Source organism: Dipodomys spectabilis, unplaced genomic scaffold, assembly GCF_019054845.1.
Source record: "Dipodomys spectabilis isolate Male_0828 unplaced genomic scaffold, ASM1905484v1 ptg000469l, whole genome shotgun sequence".
Classification (NCBI taxonomy): Eukaryota; Metazoa; Chordata; class Mammalia; order Rodentia; family Heteromyidae; genus Dipodomys; species Dipodomys spectabilis.
In genome coordinates, this window is record NW_024871146.1 from 1,084,532 (window position 1) to 1,093,998 (window position 9,467).

The following is a 9,467-nucleotide window of genomic DNA, read 5'->3' on the forward strand; positions in this document are numbered from 1 at the left end:
TTCCTGTTTTCATGTGATTAACCTTCAAATTAGAAATCCAGATATATAAATTTACTTTAACCAAAAATATTTATTGAGTATAAGAACCTTCTACTCTCTACATTCTTCTCACTAAGTTTACCAAATCTGAGTCTGAAATACTTTGTGACCTGTGTTGATATTATTTACAATATGAGTGAAATATTTAAAAAGTAGTATTTACTTTAGCTTAATTGCTCTGAAGAGAAAATAAGTGATATAATCAAAGGCTAAAAATGATTAAATTTAAAATTTAGAAATCAGGAAATGTTTTTTTTTTTTTTTTTTTAAATTTTATTTTATTTTATTTGAGAACATACTGTACAGAGGGGTTACAATTACATGGGCAGGATAATGCATACATTTCTTACCGAGCATTGCATCCTCCTCCTTTGTTTACCCTTCACCTCCCTTCCCAGCCTCCCCCCTCCCTCCCACCCAATCATACCCCCCCTCCCCCCCCCCCACCGACATTGTAAAGCTGGTTTTGACATGACATTTTGTACTTCTCATTGTTGCAACAGGTCCACCTGAATCCTTAAACGACTTGTTTGTCCCCATCTCCTCCACATGTTATACTGACATCAAATATAGTGAAAGCAGGGGTTACACTGTGGGGGAGGGACATACAAAGCAACAAAGAAATAATCTTATAAATGCATTAGAAACACATGCATGAAAGAAACAAAAACATTAAAATACATATTTGAGGTTTTGTTTTCCTAACATCACATTATCTGACTTTTTCCGCTTGACTCATACCTATACTAGATATTGCAAATAAGGGAAACCATGGGACCTATGTTTCTTTGGGCCTGGCTTACTTCACTTAATATAATTTTTTCCAAGCCTTTCCATTTCCTAACAAATGGGGAAATGTCATTCTTTCTGATGGAGGCATAGAATTCCATTGTGTATATATACCACATCTTCTTGATCCATTCATCTACTGAGGGGCATCTGGGTTGGTTCCATGTCTTAGCTATGGTAAATAATGCTGCAATAAACATAGTTGTGCTGGTAGCTTTAGTGTGGCCTTGTTTGTGATCATTTGGGTAAATGCCCAAAAGTGGGATTGCTAGGTCGTTGGGGAGCTCTATGTGGAGTCTTTTGAGGAACCTCCATACTACTTTCCAAAGTGGTTGAACAAGTTTACATTCCCACCAACAATGAAGTAAGGTTCCTTTCTGTCCACATCCCCTCCAGCATCTGTTGTTGTTAGAGTTCTTGATTTTTGCTGTTCTAACTGGAGTGAGGTGATATCTCAATGTTGTTTTGATTTGCATTTCTTTTATGGCTAGGGATGTTGAACATTTCTTCATGTGTCTATTGGCCATCCTTCTTTCTTCTTCAGAGAAGCTTCTCTTTAAGTCTTTCGCCCACTTACTTATTGGGCAGTTGTTTCTTTGAGGATTTGTTGTTGGGTGGTTTAATTTTTTGAGTTCCAAGTATATTTTAGATATGAGACCCTTGTCCGTTGTATGGCTAGTAAAGATCTTCTCCCAGTCCGTGGGCTTTCTATTGATCTTGCTAGCTATGTCATTTGCCCTGCAGAAGCTCTGCAACCTTATACAATCCCATTTGTCCAGGGTTTCTTTGATTTGTTGTGTTTCCAGGTCTCTATTCAGAAAATTTCGGCCTGAGCCAAGGAGACCCAGGGTTTCTCCTATTCCATCCTGTAATGTTTTCAGAGTGTCTGCTTTGAGTTCAAGGTCTTTGATCCATTTGGAGTTGATTCTGGTGCAGGGTGATATATAAGGATCTAGCTTTAGTTTTCTACATGTAGTTAACCAGTTTTGCCAGCACCATTTACTGAAGAGGCTGTCTGTCTTCCATTCTATTGTTTTAGCTCCTTTATCGAAGATTAGATGGCTATAGGTCTGTAGGTTCATTTCTGGGTTTTCAATTCTATTCCATTGGTCCTGAGGTCTGTTCTTATGCCAATACCAAGCTGTTTTGATTACTATGGCTTTATAGTAGAGTTTGAAATTTGGTATTGATATTCCTCCAGCAGTATTCTTTCCGTTGAGGAGCGTTTTTGCTATTCGGGGTCTTTTATTGTTCCATATGAATTTTTGGATTGCCTCTTCTATTTCCTTGAAGAATGAGGGTGGAATTTTGATAGGTATTGCGTTGAATTTGTAGATAGCCTTGGGCAGTATTGCCATTTTCACGATGTTAATCTTTCCAATCCAGGAGCATGGGAGGTTTTGCCATTTTTTAAGTTCTGTGTTGATTTCCTTTTTCAAGATTTTAAAGTTTTCATCATAGAGGTCCTTCACTTCTTTAGTTAAGTTAATTCCTAGGTATTTTATTTTTTGTGAGGCTATTACAAATGGAGTTGCTTTCCTAATTTCAGCCACACTTTTCTCATTGTTGGCATACAGAAAAGCCATTGATTTTTGGGGGTTAATTTTATAACCTGCTACTTTGCCAAAGTTTTGAATCAGCTTGAGTAATTTGGGAGTGGAGTCTATGGGATTCTTTAAATACAAGATCATGTCATCTGCAAAGAGGGAGAGTTTTATTTCTTCTTTCCCTATTTGGATCCCCTTTATGTCTGCATCTTGTCTTATTGCTGTAGCTAGGCATTCTAATACTAGATTGAAGAGAAGTGGAGAGAGTGGGCATCCTTGTCTTGTTCCTGAGTTAAGAGGAAATGGCTTTAGTTTTTCACCATTGAGTATAATGCTGGCTGTAGGTTTGTCATATACAGCCTTTATTGTATTGAGGAATGTTCCATGGATTCCTAATTTTTCCAAAACCTTCATCATAAAGGGGTGTTGGATCTTGTCAAATGCTTTTTCTGCGTCTATTGAGATAACCATGTGGTTCTTATTCTTGCTCCTGTTGATGTGATGAATAATATTAATTGATTTGCGTATATTGAACCAGCTTTGCATCCCTGAAATGAATCCTGTTTGATCGTGGTGTATGATTTTTTGGATGAATTGTTGAAGTCGATTGGCCAAAATTTTGTTGAGAAGTTTCGCATCAATGTTCATCAAAGAATTGGGTCTATAGTTCTCTTTCTTTGATGAGTCCCTACCTGGTTTTGGGATGAGGGTTATGATGGCTTCATAGAATGTGTTCGGTAGTGAGCTTTCTCTTTCAATTTCATTGAAGAGTTGGAGGAGAATTGGTGTGAGCTCTGCTTTGAAGGCCTTGTAAAATTCCGCTGTAAAACCATCTGGTCCTGGACTTTTCTTAGCTGGGAGGTCTCTTATTGCTGTTTCTATTTCAATGCTTGATATGGGCCTGTTAAGATAGTTTACCTCATCTTGGTTTAGTTTTGGCATGTCAATATTTGCTAGGAAGAGGTGCATTTCTGTCAAGTTCTCAAACTTATTAGCATAAAGTTTTGAGAAGTATTCCCTTATAATGTTCTGAATCTTGGTTGTTTCCGTGGTGATGTTTCCATTCTCATCTCTGAGTTTATTAATTTGGGTGTGTTCTCTTCTTTTTCTGATAAGATTTGCTAAGGGTCTGTCAATTTTGTTAAGTTTTTCGAAGAACCAACTCTTTGTTTTGTTGATTCTTTCTATAGTTTTTTTGGATTGTAATTCATTTAATTCTGATTTAATTTTGATTATTTCTTTCCGTCTACTGGATTGGGGTTTATCTTGCTGCTCTTTTTCAAGAAGGTTTAGATGTGTCATTAAATTGTTAGTTTCAGATCTCTCCAATTTGTTGATGTAGGAGCTCAGAGCTATAAACTTGCCTCTGAGTACTGCCTTTGCTGTGTCCCAGAGGAGCTGGTATTTTGTGTGTTCATTTTTGTTGAATAGCATGAACATTTGAATTTCCTTTCTAATCTCTTCCATGACCCACTCATGATTCAGCAGTGTGTTGTTCAGCCTCCATGTGATACCGGACTTTCTTTGGTGGCTTTTGGTGTTGAGTTCTAACTTTATTCCCTTGTGGTCAGAGAGAATGCAAGGTATAACTTCAATGTTTCTGAATTTAGACAAGTTTGCTTTGTGGCCTAAAATGTGGTCTATTTTAGGAAACGTTCCATGTGCTGCTGAGAAAAACGTGTATTCTGATGCTGCTGGGTGAAATGTTCGGTAAATGTCTGTTAAGTCTAGTTGATCTATGCAGCTGTTTAGATCTGCGGTTTCTCTGTTGAGTTTTTGCCGAGTTGATCTATCTAGTGGGGAGAGTGGTGTGTTAAAATCCCCAACGATTAATGTCTTTGGATCTATATGGGATTTGAGGGAAAGTAGTGTTTCTTTGATAAATTTGGGTGCTCCATTGTTTGGCGAATAGATATTTAGAATTGTAATATCCTCCTGAAGGAGAGATCCTTTAATTAGTATGTAGCGACCTTCTTTATCTCTTTTCATGAATTTTAATTTGAAGTCTATTTTATCTGATATTAAGATTGCAACTCCCGCCTGTTTATGCGGTCCGTTTGCTTGGTAGATTTTGTTCCAGCCTTTAACATTGAAAATGTGTTTGTTTTTATGGGCAAGATGTGACTCCTGCAGGCAGCAGATAGAAGGGTCTTGTTTTTTAATCCAACTAGACAGTCTATGTCGCTTAATTGGAGAGTTCAGTCCGTTAACATTAAGAGATAGGACTGAGAGGTATTTGGGAGTTCCTGCCATGTTATCTACCTTCTTGGGGGCTGTGAAAACTGGGTTCTTCCTATGGTTCTTGGATTCTCAGTTTGGGTGCAGTTTCTTGGCCTTTATTGCGGTCTTGTTGGTTTTCTATGTGTAGGACATCTTTAAGAATCTTTTGTAGGGCTGGTTTGGTGGAGATGTATTGTTTCAATTTTTCTTTGCTATGGAAGGTTTTTATTTGGCCTTCAGTTATGAAGGAGAGTTTAGCTGGGTACAGTATTCTTGGTTGATAGTTGTTTGTTTTTAGGGCATGGCATACATCATTCCAGGCTCTTCTTGCTTTGATTGTCTCTGCTGAGAAATCTGAGGTGATTCTAATTGGTTTCCCTTTATAAGTGATTACCCTTTTCTCCCTGACAGCTTTAAGGATCTTTTCCTTGTTCTGAGTTGATCCTGTGTGGATTATAATGTGACAGTGGGATGTCCTATTCTGGTCTGGTCTATTTGGGGTTCTAAAGGCTTCTTGTATCTGGACAGGCCTATCTTTTTGCATGTTTGGGAAGTTCTCTGCTAGGATCCTGTTAAACAGATTTCCTAGACCATTAACTTCTGTTTCTAGGTGTTCCTCTACACCCATTATCCTTAGATTAGGCCTTCTGATGGTGTCTTCCAGGTGTTGGATAGATCTATCATATTTCTTGGACTTGTCTTGGATGGTTGTATGTTCTTTCTCTATAATATCTAGGCTGTCTTCAATCCCTGAGATTCGATCTTCTGCATGGTCTAACCTGCTGTCAAGACTCTCTACTTTGTTTTTTATCTCTTTTCCTTCTAGTTGGTCAGCTTTGATGGCTTCAAGTTCTTTGTTGAAGCTCTGTTTTAGGTCTTGTATGAATTTCTTTACTTCCTTAATTTGGTGTTCAGTGTTTGTCCTCAAATCACTTAGTTGATTGGTTATGGTTTCTTTGGGCTCCCATTCCTTCTGTTGGGTTCCATTCAGCATTCCCTTTGTGGTCTCCCTGACTTCCTTCAGCTCTTTGTTAATGGATTCCATGAATGCCTTTAGTGATCTTTGTGTGTTCTCTACCTGGTCTCTCAATTCCTGTATTACTCTTTGATTAGCTTCCTCCCGTTCGTGGGATTCCTGCAGATCTCTTTGAGTGTTCTCAGCCTGCTCACGCCATTCCTCCCTTTCTCTTTGAGTATTCTCAAGTTGTTCACGCAAATCCTGTATCAGTTTTTGAGTAGCTTCCTCACGCTTATGATATTCCTGTATAAACTTCTGGGATGCCTCCTCTCTCTCCCTATCACGCTCATACAGAGTCCTTTGTACGTTGTCAAACTTTTCATTTATCATGTTTGCCACCAGTGTTTGTAGAGCTGTTTGGGAACTCTCCTCTGGATTATTCATTATCTGTTCTAACCCCTGATTATCAGGATTGGGAATTGAGATACCCGAATTTGCCATTTTTCTTGTGTTTTTCCGGCTTACTCTGCCCATTTGAGATGAAGATAGCACCAGTTTTGTGCTAGAACACTATCTTAAGGCAACCATCAACCAAAGTTTGCATTTGTACAGTCAATAGTCTACAGATACAATCTAGTTCAACAGATAGATCTATTTGACATCAAACAACTATATGTTAAAGAATTTCGAACCGCAGAGAAGAATTTGGAAAGCCAGAAATTATTAGGGTTAGGAAGAGATGTGGGTAAAAAATAGGAATAGATTGGTGTGGGGAGGCACAGGGAGAGTTAACTATGTCCTAATCACAATGCAGGAAATAGGTTGGGTAGGATGTAAGTAGAGAGAGAGAGAAAAAGAAGAAAGGGAAAGGGGAATGAAAAGAGACCAGAAAAAAAATAGAAACGTAAAAATTAATGTTATTTTAGAGATTAAAAGACCATCTATTTATAGAGGAATATGAATATGTTGAGAGAAAGGGAGGGACATAGAGGAGATGAGAAAAACTTTAAAAAAATGCTTAAAATATTGTATAGGTATAAAGTACTGCTATTAGTGAATTTAAGTCTCAGAGGTTTTGAATTGAGTAATAAGTTTGTGGATTAAGTGTGTACACAATGGGGGGTAGGGTCTACTGGTTAACTACGGGTTTATCTGAGGATGTGCAGGACAAGAGTTAAGTCACATAAAGATGAACAAAGAGGAAAAGATGGAAAGGATAGGAAAGTGAGAAGAAAAGATCAGAAGTTCAGTAGAGCTAGAAAAAAAAACAAAAAGATAATTAAGAATGAAAGAAAAAGAGAAAGAAGACAAGAAAAGAAAAGAAAACACACATTCACGTATTCCTAAAATAAAAATTATTAGAGGAGAAAAAAAAAGTTAATGGAAAACAATTATTTTTTCAGAAGAGGCAAAAATTAAAGATTAATAAAAGTTTTAGAAAAGCAAAAATTTTTTTATATATATATAAGGTAACAAAAAACGAAAAAAAACAAAACAAGAGAAAGAAAAAAAGAAAAGAAGAAGAAGAAAAAAAAAAAGGTCTTTGATTTTTTTTTTTTGTGGGGGGAGGGGTGGGAAGAGTCCTGTATCTCCCTTTTGTCTGTAACCAGAGTGTGGTTGGAGTCTCTGGTCAGCTTGAGGTCCTGTGGCTTGATTGGTTTCTTAAGTCAGTTTGTTGGAACAGGCAGGAAAATGCTCTGCTTTACCCAAGATTTTGAGATCCCCCTCCCAGGTTAGTTTACTGGGAGGGTGATCTGCTTTGAGAATCACAAAAGAGGGGGATGCAGTGATGAGGCTAGGTTCTGGGTAGAGTTGAGGCCTTTCAATGAACAGTAGCTTTTCCCTGGGGCTATTTTTTGAAAAAAAACTCACAGCACCCAGCCTGGAGCCATTCTCAGGGTTTCTGTTTTTCAATTGATTGTGGTGGCTGCTAGAGGGAGGGGCAGCCTCTGGCTCTGGCCACCCAGCGAGGAGAGCCACTCCAGTGGCTGGTGCCTGAGCTGGGCGACCCCTCCCTGGATGGAACTGAGTCTGTGAGGTCACCTCGCCGCCAAGTTCCTGTGACCTGCCAAATGACTAGCTCTATTCCAAGGCCTGAGCTGGAGCTAGCCGCTCCTCCGAGCTTTGTCGGTATCCAAGATGGAGATCACCGGTGCTGGGGGGGGGGGGAGGGGTGGCCTTCCCTCCTCTGCTCCCAGAGAAGGAGTGAGGAAGTGGGGTTTCTACTCACGCGGAGTCTTGGATCTCGGGTCGTCTCTGGTCTGCAAAGTGCAGGATGAAGTTGTCCGCTCCTTGTCGGTTCTTGCTGGTGTTGAGTAGAATCCGCTCGTCCGCTGCGTCTGGCTTCTTCGTCCCGGACTGCGTCTCAGGTATGCCTCCGCGGCGGTGGTCGCCGCTGCGACCCTGCCGCCGCAGCGGCAGCTGCTCAGATGTGTCTGCTTGGCTTCCCCTCTCTTGACTAACTCTCTGTCCTGTGATGGCACACTTGGTGTGATTCTCTGGCTTGGGACTGTTCACTGGAACTCTGAAACTGTTTTCTATGCAAGAGCTTGTTCAGATTCCAGCTTCTCCTCCGCCATCTTCCCGGAACTCTCCAGGAAATGTTTTTGACCACACTGGTTACTGGAGCCTTCACAACAACCTCATGAGATAATTTATATTGATGAATCAAAAATCCAAGAGGTTAGACATTTACAAATACAAAAATCGTGTCATTCTGAATATGTAGAGCTTCGTATCAAACATAGAAAATTTAGCTTTTTAATACCTGAATATACTAATACATTTCATTGCAGGGAAAGTACTTGTTCTGAAAGGAGATAAAATTGCATTTATTTTGATAACTAAACCTAATTAAAGACAATGTTTAAAATATCACTCATTCAAGAAACAAGATGTAGAGTTAGTTGTTTTTCATGTCAGCTATGTTCTCTAAACTTACTAGAAGTACTAGATTAGTAAACCTAAACCATTGCTTTGTAAGGAAATAGAAATTTAGTTCCCTAAAACTCATGACTATAACTTTTTCTCAAACAATTACTAAGTAACTGTTTAATGTTTTTTGTCATGGAATTTATTTGATATATTTTTATTGATTAAGCTAAATAATTGGCCAATAACAATATAAAATATGCAAGAACAAAGTTTATCTAACACAAGTATTTTATTCACAAGACATATCATGGCTCTCTTAAAGAACACTAGAAGGCAGTGTTTTTTCTAATTTTTAGTTATTTTGTTAATGGTTATTAATTGTCAGAAGTGGCAATTCCATAATATATTTAAAGCATTTGATTTTACTCCCTCTATTTTCTTTTCATTACTCCTTCTCCCAAAAATCTTCTGTTTTTTACATAAAATTACATCTTTATATAAGCACATATAATCTAATTTGGATAAAAAAAGATTTAAGCTAAACTGCAAAGAGATTCAAGATCGACAGTGGATTAACAGGATGAATAAAAACTTGAATATTTTTTGTTAACTTCTGAATTGAGCTATCATTACTATTATAGTTAGGGTTATGATCACAGACAGAATTAGAATTAGGGTTAGAGAAATAGAAAATTTAGCTTCAACACAGGATGACACGTTGTAACAATGATATTCACAAGACACTATGCTAAAAATGAACTTTACACCATGGGGAGGGAGGAGTAAGAGAGGTAGGGTAGAAGGAGAACAACAAAGAAGGAGGTAACAATGCTCAACAAGAAACATACTCATTACCTTACACATATAACTAATCCCTTTTTAAAGCATCTTTATAATAAAATAAAATTTAAAAAAAATAATGAAGACGGGAGCTGGTGGCTCACGCCTGTAAACCTAGCTAATAAGGAGGCTGATATTTGAGCATCATGGTTCAAAGACAGCCCAGCAGGAAAGTCCCTGAGACTCTTATCTCCAATAAA